Consider the following 16,831-nt stretch of genomic DNA (forward strand, 5'->3'; position numbering starts at 1 on the left):
TAGGAGAAGGTTAGTTGCTTAAAAGTACTTTTGTTCTCAATTTATAACTCAGCTATATAACAAATCAAATTCTGCCAAAAATCAAAAATGACAGAGTTCCTTACCACCAAGGCACAAAAAGTGCTTTGTATTAAAAATTTAGCAAACAAAATGGTGGTCATGCATAATCAAGCCCAGTTTGTCAGTATTGAAACTCTTCCATAATGCCAATAGCACTAAAAGATTGCATTAAGAGATAAGCCAGAAACATACAAATCCTGGCCTGAGAGCATCTCCTTCACTGATCTGTGAAGCATTCTTTTCAGAGCCAAGGCCCCAGTGTAGAAATTGTCATTGTTACTTGAAATTCTGCTATGAATATTTGTAATCAAACTTTAACTTCCAAGAACAGAGCTTGGTATGTTTTGTGATTTCTTTTTTGTTTTGTTCTCTCTCTCACTCACAATTCCCAGACTGGAGTAGGAGTACATTATTTTGCCGGTGTGCGAAAGTATGGAAAAAATGGCGATCTTCCCCAGAATCAGAGGTCCTAAAAGATAAATGAGAATGGCAGAAAAACGTTAGTGGTAAGAGATGTAACATACACACCAAACTATTTGCATAAACATAGACTAGTGTGCCATCATTCTTTACTTTATCATTGTCTGCTCATTTATTTTTTACTTTCCTGTCTTTTTCCTTTTGCCTTTCCTTTATTCTGTAATTGGAGCCACTTGTCATCCATTCTGTAAGGGTTTACTTAAATGTATTTTGTCTATAGTTAATTAAGCAGTGGGAGAATCCTCTTGAAGAGTTCTATATACTCAAGATCAGGTTCAAGTCACATCATCATCAGTATATCCTGAGAGATACAAACTTTTAATATTTCAGTGCATTTTTTAAACAGATCCTTTATGAAACTGCTTGCTAATATTTCTTCCAAAGTTACAGTTTATTACACATTACTTGAATTTTATTATATGACTATCTGTGACAATCAATATCAACTAAAATAATAATTCATTCATCATTCAGAAGAGGCATTAACATTCTTACTATCAGGATAATTTGTATGCAGTCCTTAACCATATGAATAAATGTATTTCAGAAATGCTTATAAATTCATATATCACTCATTATTGTCTGATAAACTTGATTCAACAGGAGTCATTATTACTTCTAATGCATTGGATATGATGAAAATTTCTCAGATTATGTTGATATTCTTCTCCAAGCTTCTAGTCAGCTTCATAATGTAAATTGCATGCATGTCAACATGTAACATGTTGGTATAGAAGATAAATGTAGGTTCTTTTAAACAAAATTTTTGAAAAACTGTAGCGTGGAATTGGATCACCTCATCTTTGGATGTGTTGAGTTCACTGTTCCCCCACAAGCTGGAAAGTGATCAATACAAGCTTTGAGAGATGGGTAGATCCACAGCACTTGCAGAGTTTGCTTTCTAAATTATTTACTAAATTATTTTACAATTCTGTGGTAATCAATAACTTATTACTAAAGATCAGGCTATTAGCCCGTATGCTGTGCAATGCATTTACTACTTACAGAATTACTGAAATGTATTCAACACACCTTCTTGATTTTTTTAATGTTACATTTATGCATACCTTATTACAAGTTTAAATGTGCATCACTGATAACATACCTACTTTACACAGACTTAGATGACCATTAATGCATGGAAATACAGCAATACATTCACAATAACTCACCATCTCTGTTGGAGTGATTCCATGTTTAGTGTAAAGATGTATTCCATATATCATTTTGAAAAAAGCTACCCTATAAGTGCCTTTGCATTACCCGTCCTAGTTCTGGGAAAGCTCTTCAAATGTTGTCTAAGCCATGGTCTGAAGTTGCTTTGCAAATTGTTGGCAGCTCAGGGTTTTGTAGAACACTTGGTGTTCTCAGGAATGACTTGATAGTTGCCTGATCTCCTGCAGTGTTTTAAGTGACAGTGCTTCTGAATTTATTTAGTGTTGTCCAGGGCATGTCTCCCCATCCAGAGGCAAATTTGGTTAGATAGATTGGTATCACAGCCTGTGACTGTGGGGAACCCTTGCTGCTGACAGAAGTACTAGGAGCAGGTACAGACAGGGGAGAAAAGGAAGCAGTGAATAACAAGGTGCTATTCTCAGTGCCTGAGTTAGGAATTTATGGTGGCTGTATTCAGCACTGGTGAGGCCACACCTCGAGTCTTGTGTCCAGTTCTGGGCTCCTTGCTGCAAGAAAAACATTGAAGTGCTGACCTGAGTCCAGAGAAGGGCAATGGAGCTGGGGCAGGGTCTGGGGCACAAGTGCTGTGAGGAGCAGCTGAGGGAGCTGGGGGTGTTTGTCCTGGAGAAAAGGAGGCTCAGGGAGGACCTTATCACTCTCTAGAGCTGCCTGAAGGGAGGCTGTGGCCAGGTGGGGGTCAGCCCCTTCTCCCAAGCATCCAGTGAGAAGACATGGCCTCAAGCTGTGACTAGGTTGGTTCAGATTGGACTGCAGGACAAAGATTTTCATGGAAAGGGTTAATAAATATTGGGATGACTGCCCAGGGATATGGTGGAGTCACCATTCCTGGAGGTGTTCAAGAAATGGCTGGAAATGGCACTTAGTGCATGTGACACTTAGTGGTGATCGGTCAAAGAATTGGACTTGATGGTCTTAGAGGCATTTTGCAGCCTAAATGATTCTGTGATTATGTGAAACTAGTACCTCACATACAGATGAGCTATTGATGGTATGGTGGTGGGAACTTGTCCCCTGGGAAGCAGCAGTTCCTGGCTCCTGCTGAGTTCCTTCCAGCAAGTTCAACCACTGAGTTAGAAAAGAAAAACACAATCTGACATATAATCCTTGACAAATTGCTGACCCTTGTATCTGAGGGATGAGAGGAAGCTATTATCTATGTTCACGCAATTCTTTTCTCTATAAGCAGTAATTCTTTGTCCTCAGCCTTAAGAAAAAGTCTGAAAGTCTGAAGGAAGTTCAGTCTCATTTCTCTCTGTAAGAAGTCCCTTTTACAGATGATTGAATTCAGCCATGTCTGGAGTGAATGTAACAATTGTTTTAAAATGTGAAGTCTTAAATTATATCCAGCTGATTCTGTAGAGGAATTTTGCAGGCAGGAAAAAGTTAATTATTCAAAGCTGGATCCAGATCAGGATTAGGTTTATCGGCTCAAACACGGTAAACTTGATAGCTCCAATGTGGTAACTGACACACTTTTTAAAAATCATTGTGAGCATGTGCAATGCTGTAAGAAGGTGTTTCCCCAGCCAGCTCAAGAAGCAACTTTTTATCTGTTCATTATTCAATTACACTTTTCTTGAGAAAAGGAATGTAAGCTAACATAATATCCCAATACTTACTGAAAAAAAATCCAAGTAGAAGCTTTTCAGGTCATAGTTTAGAATTCCTTGGTTTTGCTTTTTTCCCCTCAAAATGGTCAGGGTCAACGTGACCAGTATGTTTCCATTGTTCTCATTAGTAGTAATGTGATGTTATCTTGGTGGTGTGATTATTCTGAAGAATCACAGCTAGATTTTTGTCGTATTAAGAGCTGGCTAGATTTTTGTCATTTTAAGGGCTGGCAGATTTGGTTCCTGAACAATGAAGTGAAACTTACTGAGGAAAATCTAGACCAGCAAACCTAATGAGTGTTTTATTAGTGACCCTGTAGGATAAGAATGTTCTCTGAGGATTTAAATTGTCAGCCATTATTAGAAAATTAAACACAAGTATGATTTTATATTAACCCTAATCCTAATTCTATTTAAATAAATAGGTGTTTGCTGTTGAGTTCACTAACAGCTGGTGTGGACTCCCTTGTTGAATTCCGCAAAATTCAGCTGACCTCTGCTAATCCCTCTTATTTATATGGAGCCTAAAGTATCAGTACCATAAATGGGCAAAGATTTTTAAGAAAATACTCAAGAGAATGAATTTTCATGAGAATTATCTTATTTAATCTAAAACTTCAAATCTGACTTAATAAACAAGTTTAAAGATTTTAGAGGTTATAGTCCATACTTAGGATGATGTTAGTATTGCCTTCTAAAATAGCTTTAAGGAGGATGAAACTCAGACTTAATAAATAAATAAATAAATAAAACTGTCACTATGCTCTTAAGACAAGTTGGTACTCAGAAATCAATAAGAAGAAAATACTGATTTTTAGTTAAAACAATCAAGACATTTTGAGTTGCTTACAGAAAAATAGGATCATTTGAAACTACCTGGAACTGTTAAGAAACTTTATAAAATATTGGTACAAAAGTAAGGTTATTTGAAGACACAATGGCATTGTTTTTTCCTTTTCATAAGTTGTTATGATGAACTGAGGAGAAAGAGTTTTCTAGGATACATACAGCCTATGTCAGGTAAAAGAGCCTTTACTTCAGCAGGAACCTTCTTAAGCTGTATAAAGCTTGATATTGTTAATGCAGTATATCTATGTTGAATGAATTGGATCTATTTGTGCCTGTTTGTAGAACTTTGTTGTTGTGGTTGTTGTTGTTGTTGTTGTTGATGATGAGCCCAAATGCAGACAAAAAAAGTAACCTCTGGCAGGCAGAATTGATTTTCTGCAAGGGAGTTTAATCTGTTTTTTGAACAAAAATTCAAATGCCCAAATAATGCTTTGTGATATTGCTTATGTACAAATGGAGATTGAAAAAAAAAGGTGTTTTCTTGGAAAAGCTTAATGTATAAAAGAAAAAGTAAAGGGAAATTCTGTACTCAGTGAAGTTAATTATTTTTCCATGGTCTTGTAGAAGGTCAGTTTTCATCTTCAGTTTTCAAAAAACGGACTATTCAGGTGAGTAGATGCAATATAGCCAAGCTGTAAACAAATACAGTAGTAGAGGTCCTCTACACTTTCAGCCTTTAATGGTACATTTTAAAAAAGGTGTGTCCTTTCAATTACAGTTGATTTTTGAAACAGGGATGACAAGACTAGTGTCAATTTCTTTATGAAATGAAGCTACAGTGTAATGGTGAAAGACAGGATGCCAACTACATGACTGGCCGACACACATCTTGAAAGGAAGGGAAGCACAGTGAATCCACTTCCTATTTGAGTCAAACCCTAATTCTAAAAAAAGAATCACTGATAATAACAACAAAGTAGGTTATGTGAAAAGGGTGAAAAACGTCAAGGTAAAAAGGAGGAAAACACAAGTAACAAGATTATTGAAGAGATACAGAGGACATTGTGCCTCTGTCAATGATATTAGGTTACTGTATAAATTTTAGCTACTGCAAGAAGAAGGAAATTTATTATTACCTTACACAAATAATGCTTCAAATAAATTGCTTTAAGCAATAGATTTCTTTGAAACCCCACCAAGTTTCAACTTTAACCTTCTCTATTTCTTATGCCAGGACCTCTGGGGTTTCTGTTGTGTTTTTTGTTACATTAGTACAATGGGCATATAACTGATTCTTCTGTGAAACCAAAGATATTTCTCTAATTGTCATGAATGTGTTATATTACCTAGTTCACTTTGGATTCTTACTGCTGATAGTATTTGCTGGCTTTTCAAAGGTATTTTAGGTGACCATTTCAGGTATAGCAAGCATTGTTTTGTCTAATGTAGGCATAGGAAATGCTTCTTAGCCCATCTAATGACACTAGGAGGAGTTTGGATAATTTTATCATCTTAGTATAATTGGTTGTGGTATACTAGTAGTAGAGTCAAACCCTGCACCATTCTCCTCAGGTACAAGTTTGTTAAAGCTTTTCCCAGCTTCCTGTATTTCCTAGACAACAGTCAACATCTAAGCAATGCCTTGCATTTAAATAAATGTTCGAATTTGTGGGCCAGACTGTATAAATTCACAGACTCCAGACTTTTCAGAATCTGTAAAATTTTCACTTTTTTGTGACATCTGTTATTTTGCTAAACCTGATCATCAAACAAAGCCCTTTGTGTTCTCCACTAACCAAGATTAGCCATCTGGCATCTATCTGTAGATTTACTTTCCCAAACCGTAATTTCTTTCCAGTGCTAAGCCTAGGCGGATGACTAGGGGCCTCCATTGGCGTCTGCCTTTCTGTTATTTTTAAAAATTACTTCCAGTATTTCTGCCCAGTACTTAGCACCCTTGTTTACTTTAGAGTATTTCCAGCAGATGGAGAAGAATGTTCCATTTTCCTCACATTCAGCACATCAGCACATTTCCAAAGAATGCCGATTTATTTTTCTTTTTTTTTTTTAGAGCTATAATGAAACAAGATACCACTGGAATAATATGTTTCAAAAGGGGTTTCTTTCATGGCTGCAATTCTTGATGATCATAGAGATCTCTTAGATGCCACTGTTTACCTTGCTTTGTGTTGCTTTGACTATGGCATAAAAGCAGAAGAATGAATCTGCTCTAAAGAAGTGCTCCAGGCCTTCTCCCCTGCTTCATGCAGCTCTGTATTCATGCTAGCTGTGGCTGACAACTGAGAAAACAAACAGCTGCTTCAGATTACAGGAAGAGCAAAATAGCGCTCAATTCCAAGATAAGAATTGTTAAAAAAGTGGAAAAACCCCACTGCAACATTTTCTGTAGTTTTCCTCCTGGTTTGGAAGAGTGCCATATTTGCATGCTGTGGAGGCTTGTGGAAGCTTTGAGTTATAGAGACAAACACAACAGTTTTGGTAGTGCTTTATGCCAGTGACATGGCTTCTCCATCCTCTGTCCAATGTACAGAGTTTATATTTTAAATATATTGATTAATGACCTCTACAAGACTGGAAAGCACACACTGTTCATGCACTTAGCAGTGTTGGGAAACCAGTGAAGCTAAGGTGAAGTTATACTGATGTTGTTTACTTTTAAGGGTTATGAGGATGGTGCTTTACTCAACCTGTTCAATGTATTGTCAGAAAGAAGAAAAGCTGGTGCTTTCTACTTGTGTACTTTGTGGCCCACTCTCAAGTTGTACCTAGGTAGTATTCTCAGCAGACAGACTACTACATTTCACTGAAACAATTCAATGCCAAGCCCATGAAATACAGATAAGAAATGAAATAGAAACATTGATCTAAACTTTGTGGCTAAATAATTATTGGTAGCAAGAAGTCTGCCTTCCCATTTTATTTATCCACTGGTTCATCTAAATCAGGCCTTAAATCAGTTTTGAATGGACTGAAGTCAGTGTAGTTTAGAAAGCTGTCATGGAGGTTTCTGAAACTTTTCAATCTTATGTTAAGAAAGGCTGCGGGCAGTGTAGTGTGATAGGAGTGTCTGTATGAATGAAAAAGTTTTTATACAGGACACAGAACACACTCAAATAACATTGGTGGGAAAAATCCAGGGAAGGAACTTGGGAGTAGGTTATGGTTTCTAATCTTTCCAGGTTGCAACACAGGCAGAGTGTATTCTGGAAGAGTGGGTGTAGAAAGTCATGCAGTGCTCAACTAGCTCATGATTTGGCAGGTGAATTCCCCCTTCAAAACATGCTCATAGCCTGTAGCTCCTGGCATCTTGCCTGCTTTTCTGGTTTGAAATGGGAGGAGTGAATTTTCATGTATAAAAGTACTTTTGTCTACGATTTACCTCAAATAGTTGTTGAGCAGCTGCCACACTTTCTAGCTGGCCTTAGGCCCCCAACCCTATGACAGAGAAACTTTTTTTCCCTAAAGCACTGGACACCATAAAGATATAATTTTTTTTTTATTTTTAAAAAATAGAAACATTTGAACTACTTTAGAAATACTGTTCAGACACAAATTAGACTTTCTTTTAAAGAAGCCAAGAAATATTTGCGGACAAAGGTATTTGTATTTTCATTTTCCGTATTAAATCATTCAAAACTTGTGCATGCTGATTACAGCATTTCCTTTTTACTTCTTGTAATCTTCCTCTCTAAGAGAAACACCCATATAAGCATTACAGCAAATGAGTCTAGCATGTATTTAATTTTTCTCTTCACCTCAGGAGTGTAAATGAGCTCAGAAAAAGATTGTAAAATTCTAAAAATTGTTTTGAATTACTAACAAACATGATACACAATGTATCTTGAGGCTCTTGTGACACAAGACATAAAGGGTTCTGACAGTCCTGCTGCACTTATCTACTAATATATTTTGCAGTGCAATTGCATCCCAGAGTGCTATAAACATTGTTTTAGAATTGACTGGAACATCTGACGCTAAGTCAGTGTTTAATTCTGACTGGCCCTATGTTCCTCCACAATCATTTTACACAAGCATATGCAAGAATTCCAACAGCTGTACTTTTCAACTGGCCTTGCAATCTCCCATTTTAGACAATATGTTTACATCTGTGGCTTCTAAAAATGGTAACAGGAATGAGGTGAAGGGTGAGAGATGCTTTGCAGGAAGACTAAAGAGCACTCTGTAAAAGAGTCTTCAAAATAATTAAGCTGAAAGAGCATGTATTTCTTAGTTTACATACATTGCTGATATGTTTCAAGGAGCATGCGATATTACCATTAATTTAAAAATTGCTAATAATTAGATAAAGTCTAAGGAATCATGCATATGTGATAATTATGCTTTATCCACTGCTAAAATGCAGCCCCCTCCTAGGGTGAAATAGTGACTGTTCAAAAGGGCTTGTCAGCACTACAAGGATTCTATATGTTAGATAACCAGTGACTGATATTAATGGACGACTTGAGAATACCACAATTTTCAGTAATTAACTGTAAATGGGCATCATGCATGGCTGAATCGAGAAACCAACTGAGATATCTTTGCTGTATCACCTTGACCAAAACAGTTTCATTTTCCCCCTCTGCATAGCCTGCTTATTTGTCATAAATTTGGGCATTACAGGGTCTATTTATTGTAACATATTTGCAAAGTAAGAAGCACAATGAGGTTTAAATCTTCACTGGAATGCCTACGTGCTACTTTGATATGAGGGAATAAATTACAAACAGTTAAATAAGTAGTTACATCTTATGTATAAAGGATGCACTTTAGTGCGATTGGAGCCTAATGGAACAAGAATGAATAGCAAAAGATTTGCCTGCAGCTTGGGAGAGGATGGATGCAGTCTGAGACAATGCTGGCTTCTGCACAAGCTGTATTTCCAGTTATGCCAACAGCAAAGTGAAAGAATATTTTGCATAATGGAATTCACATTATTTTTCTGGATAAACCAACTGCATGAACCACACCCTAAATGTTTGCTCTTTTATAAATCACAGCAGAGACTACTGTCATGTGCCCTGCTGCTCTGTGACATTGAGCTCTTTCATAATGTATTAATTGCTTACTTTCCTAAACTCCTGCTAGAGACTATTTAAAGTACTCACTGGTGAGATCTTAATTGAAACTGGATAAATATTCCCAGAAAGTCAAAACAGTTAGCATTGTCCTGGCATTTTATGGCATAGCTGTATGGTGCTAAACAGCTTGGGTGTAAATAGAAAACTCTCCTGGGTGGTGTGTGCGCCAGCTATCCTGGTGCTGGCCTGTATGGACACGGTGGTATGAAATCCAGATCACTGCAGAAGGAATTCCTGGCCAGGAATCCACCGGGAGAGACTCTATTAGGATGACAATGGGAAGAGAAACAGTAAGATTCTCTGGGTCTGCCTGGAAAGAATGTTCCCATTTTTGAAAACGGAAACAGAAACTTGATTCTGGTGCTTGTTTCTTTGTATGTAGGAAGCATAACCCTGCTGATGTTGAAAAACAAGCAGACCAAGTCAGAGACCATGCTGCTTATCTCTTATGGATTTTATTCAGATTTATTTGCTAGTCCCTTAGGATCCATGCAATAATTGCTCTCACAACTACTCTGTGAATGCTTTCCTACTTTCAGGAATACCTCCCTGAAAATTCTTAATTTAACTGAAATCGCATGTTGAGGTTCACCTTGGAAACAGAGCATCATGCGGTTGTTCCTCAGTTTCTTCCTTCCCCCTTGCAAGAGCTTTCCAGCATGATTCTGTGTGGACACATGGGACTTTCATCACACAGAGTTCCATTTTGTTGCTCTGCTCTCTATTCTTTTGAACTAGGCCCTACAATTTCCTCTTTGCAGAGGCTGGGGTGAAAAGTGTAAGCTTCAGGAAACAAGTTCTGTTTTCAATTTAATGTATCTTACAAATCTATTGAAAACACCAATAAAATAAGTGAATGTGATTATGCCATTTTTATGAATTAAATGACTTTTTTTCAGTGTACACAGCAGAAATTAAGTGCTGATTTGAGATGGCCATTTGTGTTTTCCAAGATGCATGTTCAACATTCAGCTGACACTCTTTTACCATTAAAAACAAAACAAAACCACACCCAACTACCCCACATCGCCAGATACTCACATTCAATGTTTTCTTAGTCATTGCACAGACAAAACTACACACTCTGGGAGACCTGCCCAGGAAGATTGGGTAATCAGTTTAAAAATGACAAAGTGAAAGTTTTAGTCCAAAAATATAATGCCTGAACAAATGCATGTCAATACAGTGAGGTGGTACACTGCAACTACTTGCAGGTGCCTAATGTTGTGACATGGTTGTTTTACAGAGTTCACATGTTATAATTTCCAACAGTTCATCATTCTTACTCTGTATTGTTGGCATTGAGGGCTTACTACTCTTCATCCTACCATGTAGATAACAGCTGGAGGATCTCCTGAATCAGTGCTCCAGATTTCAGGAGTCACCCATAAACATTAAAAAGGAATACTCCCCTGCAAAATTCAGACTCTTGAAGAAATCCAAAATGTTGTCTAATCAAAAATGTTTTAGAATTACAGAATTTTTCAGGTTGGAAAAGACCCCTAAGATCATTAAGTCTGACTATTAACCCAGAACTACCAAGTACTACTACTAAACCATGTCATGAAGTATGACATCAAGGTTTGCTTTCAACATCCTCAGGGATGGTGACCTGCCACTTTCCTGTGCAGTCTGTGCCAATGCTTGACAGCTCTTTCCATGAAGAAATTTTTCCTAGTATGCAATGCAAACTTCCCCTGGTGCATCTTTAAATTGTTTCCTCTTATTCAGTTTCTTGTTACTTTGGAGAAGAAGCCAACCTCCACCTGGCCACAGCCTCCTTTCAGGCAGCTGTAGAGAGTGATGAGGTCCCCCCCTGAGCCTCCTTTTCTCCAGGACAAACACCCCCAGCTCCCTCAGCTGCTCCTCACAGCACTTGTGCCCCAGAGCCTGCCCCAGCTCCATTGCCCTTCTCTGGGCTCTCTCCAGCCCCTCAGGGCCTTTCCTGCAGTGAGGGCCCAGCCCTGGACACAGCACTGGAGGTGTGGCCTCAGCAGGGCCCAGCACAGGGGGACAATCCCTGCCCTGGCCCTGCTGGCCACAGCATTGCTGATCCAGGCCAGGATGCCATTGGCCTTCTTGGCCCCCTGGGCACAGCCTGGCTCATGTCCAGCTGCTGCCACCAGCACCCCCAGCTCCTTTCCAGCCACTCTGCCCCAGCCTGTGGAGCTGCCTGGGGCTGTTGTGACCCAAGGGCAGGACCTGGCACTGGGCCTTGTTGAACCTCATACTGTTGGCCTTGGCCTCTTGATCTATGCTGTCCAGATCTCTCTGCAGAGCCTTCCTGTTCTCCAGCAGACCAACACTCACACCCAACTTGGTGGTGTCTGCAACACTGAGGATACCCAATCCCCTCATCCAGATCGTTGATAAAGGTATTAAACAGAAATGCCCCCGGTGCTGAGCCCTGGGGAGCCCCACTGATGAGCGGTCACCAGCTGGATGTAACTCCACTCACCACCACTCTCTGGGCCAGCCATCCAGGCAGGTTTTACCCAGTGAACAGAGCACTTGTCCGAGCCATGGGCTGCCCGCTTTTTGAGAAGAATATTGGGATATGGTGTCACAGGCTTTACAGAAGTCAGACAATATTCACAGCTTCTTCCTTGGGAGATCAGGTGGTCAAGCAGGACCTGCCTTTTATAAATCCATGCTGGCAAGGCCTGATCTCCTGGTTGTCCTGTAAGTGCAGTGTGATGACACTTAAGATGACTTATTTCGTGACCTTCTCAGCATCAAGATCAGGTTGACAGGCTGGTAGTTCCCTAGATCCTCCTGCCAGCCTGTCTTGATTTGGGCATCCTATTTGCTCACCTCCTATTAACTGGGACCCGTCTTGTTAGAAGGATTGCTGGTAAATGACAGAAAGTGTCTTGGTGAGCTATTTTGCCAGATCCCTCAGTACCCTTGGGTGGGTTTCATCTAATCCCATAAACTTGTGGGGCATCAGGTGATTGACTATGTCCCTTTGGGTTAAGGGGGCTTCATTCTTCTCCCCATCCCTGTCCTCCAGCTGAGCAGGCTAGGTATCTAAAGAAAAACTGGTATTGCTATTAAAGACAGACACAAACAAGGCATTAAGTACCTCTTCTGTTTTCTCCTTTTTCACAATATTTCTCCCCATATGCAGTAAAGGATGGAGATTATCCTTACCTCTCATTTTGTTGTTGATATATTTATGGAAACATTTTTTACTGTCTTTTAAGGCAGTTAAACACTCTTTGAGCTTTGGCCATCCTCTAGCATGTTTTTCTCTGTAAAAATTCACTTTTGACCTGAGACTTGATTTCTGTTATGAAAATGTAATTAAAAATAGCTTGAAAGACAATTTTTCAGACTAGCTCTAGGTTTGAAATTCTTGCTAGACATGCTTGAAAGGAAGTAGTTCACACTTGTGGTGGCATTTCTTTGAAGGTCTCCTCATTTAGAGAACATTTTGACACAGATCTCAGACATCTCTCATCCTCAGTCAGCTGAGGGATTTAATTTTTTCTTGAAAACTGTTTAGAATTTAAAAAAAACTCAGCTTGGCTACCACTCTAATATTGTTACTTAGTCAAATAATACAACATGGTTATGCATGGCAACCGACAGAAAACCCCCACCCATACTGATGTGTGGAATGCAGAATTTATCACGCTCTTGCAGATTGTAATGTTGCAGAAATGCATATGATTGACAGAGTTGAAAAGATGGGCTAGGAGGCAACTAAAGCTTCTACTGGTGTAAGAGTGTACTGAAAGAAAACTATAAAAAAGTGACATCTAGTGCAGAGAAAAAGTTCATGTTTTAAATTAGGATAGTTTAAATCATCACTTGAAGCAATTAATACTAGTTAGTTTGAACTGTCCCAATTATTGAGTTTAGCCCAAATTTGCATTAGCAAACTTGTATTATGGAGTTAGAATGTTAAACAAGGGAGTTAGCTAATGTGGATTTTATTTTCATATCATTTGGTTGGCACAGTGACACAAGAAAATTTTCAGATCAGGCTGTTGCCTAAAGTAGAGTGCGTCATGAAGAACTGGACTCATCCTACAGCTTTCCTCTGGCCTCTGTGGTTTGAATTGATGATTTTGGTTAAGCTTACAGAAGCCAGCGGTAAGCGCTGGCCTTTTTAATCTTAAAGACAAGTTAGAGAACAAATAAACTTGTGATTAGATTTTGCTGTGAGGGTTTTCCATTTGGTATAAATAGAGAACATGACAACCATAACCCTTTGCTATAGTGAAGCTGTCAATACAGCTGTGCATTCTCAAGTGCTGTTCACCCAGCATCTTTTTTGGATGAAAATATGATGTGCTGAGGTGCTTACCAAAGGGTGCTGCCCAAGAGAGGTTGTGCTGACCACAAGTACCATTTCTGGTGTCCCTTCATGGCTGGTACTACAAGGCAGCAGCATTTTAATTTGGATCACCTAGGGAATGTGAAACAAAACAATCTATTGTGATGATGAGTGTTATGTGATGGGTTCAGTTAGGGTTCACAAAACATGTCACAAGAGCAGCTGGAATGTACTCTTTATGGATTAGTTTGTTGAATCTGTCTTCTGTAGTTTGGGAGGGAAGAGTGATTTTGTGACTCCAAAAACCCTGCCTACTCTCTTCCATCATCTAAGGAGATTATGGAGCGGAGAGGACAAGGAGTATTAAGGAGACAAAGACCTAGTCTCAGCTGGCAACTCTGTGCCTTTCCTAGCCCAGAGAGTAATCACACAAAGTAATTGCCAAGAGAAAGTTCCACTTAATTTTTCTGAAGATACAGGCTGTTTCCAGTTCTTTCCTACTGCTCTGAAGTTGTGGTTCCAGGTAAGATTCCCAGAGTGTACTGTCCGTAGCCATTTTGCTTTCCAGTCTGTGACTACTATGTATTCCCCAGCAGAAGCCCTGCAGCTGAGCTGGCCAAGGTGGCTTTTGGTCAAGAATAAGCATAGCCAGTGGTCAGGCTCTGCTGTCGGACTCTGACTCCCTGCACTGTATCCTGAGAAAAATCATTTATCATCTTTATGTTTCACCCCTTATATTGCTTCCTGCATTCCTCCACCTGATTGTCATAAATACAGAGCACTCAAAGCAAGTTCCTGTAAGAAAGGAATATATAAGCCACACTTTGGAGGTTTAACTAAAGTTAGCTCCTACTGGCCACAGTTCTAAGAAGCCACTATTGGAAATTTATTGTCTAATCTTTCTGCCTTAGTTTCTTTGTATGTGACAGTGGGCTAATACTATTTACTAACCTATGGGGAAGTTTGCAGTTATGGAATGATTCCGTTTTTGTCAAGTGCTTATTTCATTAGAACATATAAATATATCCTCCAGTTGGCTATGAGATCTCTATGGATTTTAGTAAGCATTTGCTATCATCACATAAAAGCTGAGAGGAAAATAAAACCCCTGTGAAAGCAGACTATCTTCCTGTCTGTCACCTTACCAGAAAACACCAGAAGCATGCAAAAACTGGTACTTGCTTTTTTTTTATTTGCATGAGGAACTTACGCTGATTCCTGCCAGTTTTACAGTGTTCTTTTTTACCTTTGTTTGACATGTGCTGATCTTACAAAAACAATATTGAAAGCTCATGTTGATAAATCTGGCAGTAAAATGAAATTTTATTTGTGAAGAATTTGGAAAAGTATTTCTTTCTATTGTGTGTAACAATTGCCTCAGTAAAGAAGGTGGTGTCTGAATTAAGAACTACTCCAGTAAAAGTAATTTTGCTGAAAGTCCTTACACATTGATTTTTGCATTTCTGAAACTAAGTTGTGTGAGGTCTGCATCAGGAACAGTATAGGAGAGGCTTTCGCTGTGCTTTTAAAGTGCCTATAAATGCAGCATTCGATTAACTGTACAGTAGGTATATATGCAGTAGTGAAAACAATAAAATCCTGATGTAAATTTTTCTGGCAAACCCCCCCCCCCCCCAACAGAACAGAAGGCAATAGATGGACAGTAAGAAGGTATAGCTGAAGTTTGTGGCACTGTGTGTGAGTAGGGGATCTGCTTCTCCCGCCCCTTCTCCTCAGTTCTACTCTTACTGACTAATCTTCCTGATGTAATCTTGAAAGGAAAATCTGTGACTGTGGGGTCTTTTGTAGTGGTGGTGATGGCTACAGAGACATGTTGGGAGAGCTGGACCAAGCCTTTTCTTAGTGCATTAGTGCATTCAGACAGTTTCAGTCTGCTCATGTGTGATACAAGGAGCCCTGGCACATTCTGCTTCCGGAGGACGGAATTCCACATGCTGAGCATAGAAACCTGTGCAAAGTTGCAGGAAGGCACATGTGTGTAGAGTCAAATAGTACTCTTAGACAGGTATGAACATACCCCTGACGCTGCAGGTTCTTCTAGTGTTTGCAGAGCCACAGAAATTCACACCATGATGCCAAGTACCCTAAAGCATCACTTACAGGGAATGGAAACTTAACTACAGAAAGCTGTACAATGTAAGTGAGCAGAGATGCTGGATCAGATGACCCAATGTGGTCCCTTCCAACCTGACCATTCAGGCATTCTGTGATTGTGTGACCTTGCCAAGCTCAGTATCAGCTGCATCAGGCAGGCTCTTGCCAGTGTTGGCTGTCTGTGAGGACAAGTTGGACTTCAGGACCCTGACAGGCATGGGGTTAATTTTTATCTCTGTGTTAACTGCTTTACATCAAGTACTCATCTGTGACCTTGGTCTGAGGTGGCTCTGAGGCTGCACACTGGACAAACTGGTCCAAACTTCTTCCATTATAATGGTGAGCTTTTGCACAAATAGGGCCAGCAAAGAAAAATCTCAGAATCTAAGGAATTTCCTATGATTCTCTGAATCCTCAGAAAATCCTATGAAAATAATGAGAAAAAACTGTCCACCTTTAAAATACAAAGGTAAAAAATGTATACTTGCAGTATTCTCCTAAGTAATTATGAAGATGCAGAGGAAGAGGTGTGATGAGCCATGATGACAGGATGACCACATGAGCTCTTTAAGCCCTCTGACAATTATTTGAAAAGTTGATATGCTTTTAATGTCCCTAGCTAAAGTGGTAGCTATGATGCCTCTGGTGTTTTGCAGTGAAAAAATATATGGATTTTGCAGACAATCCTTTGGTGATGGTAGCAGAATGCAGTCTGTTAAGTGGTGAGGGAACAGAGATCTCCACCTTTGCCAGTGGTAGATGAATTTAAAATGCTTAATTAGGACTGAATTTTGGAGGACATAGCTTCCTCTGTAGGTATTTGTACAAGAAAATTAGCCTGCTCATCAGATATTTTGCTCAGCAATAGAACAGCCTTTGAAAGATATTTTTAAAAGTGGGTGATCCTCTGTAATACATGTGAATATTTTTCTCAGTTTTAAATAATGGACTAAGGTTTATCACCTGCACCGATTAATGGTAGAGTGGACCAGTCCATTCAGTATGAGTGTATAAGAAAATGGTCCACCGGAATAAAGGCTGCTTTTAAAAGCATTTTGAAATTATAGGAATGGTATAAGGAATGTTGAGCCTATGCCAGTGAGGAGATACATTGTGTTTTGTTCAGAAAATTTATCCTTTGTGCATATATATTTTCTTAGCTCCCTGCGCCAAGCTGAACTCTGCAGACACTT

Source organism: Melospiza melodia, chromosome Z (assembly GCF_035770615.1).
Source record: "Melospiza melodia melodia isolate bMelMel2 chromosome Z, bMelMel2.pri, whole genome shotgun sequence".
Lineage (NCBI taxonomy): Eukaryota > Metazoa > Chordata > Aves > Passeriformes > Passerellidae > Melospiza > Melospiza melodia.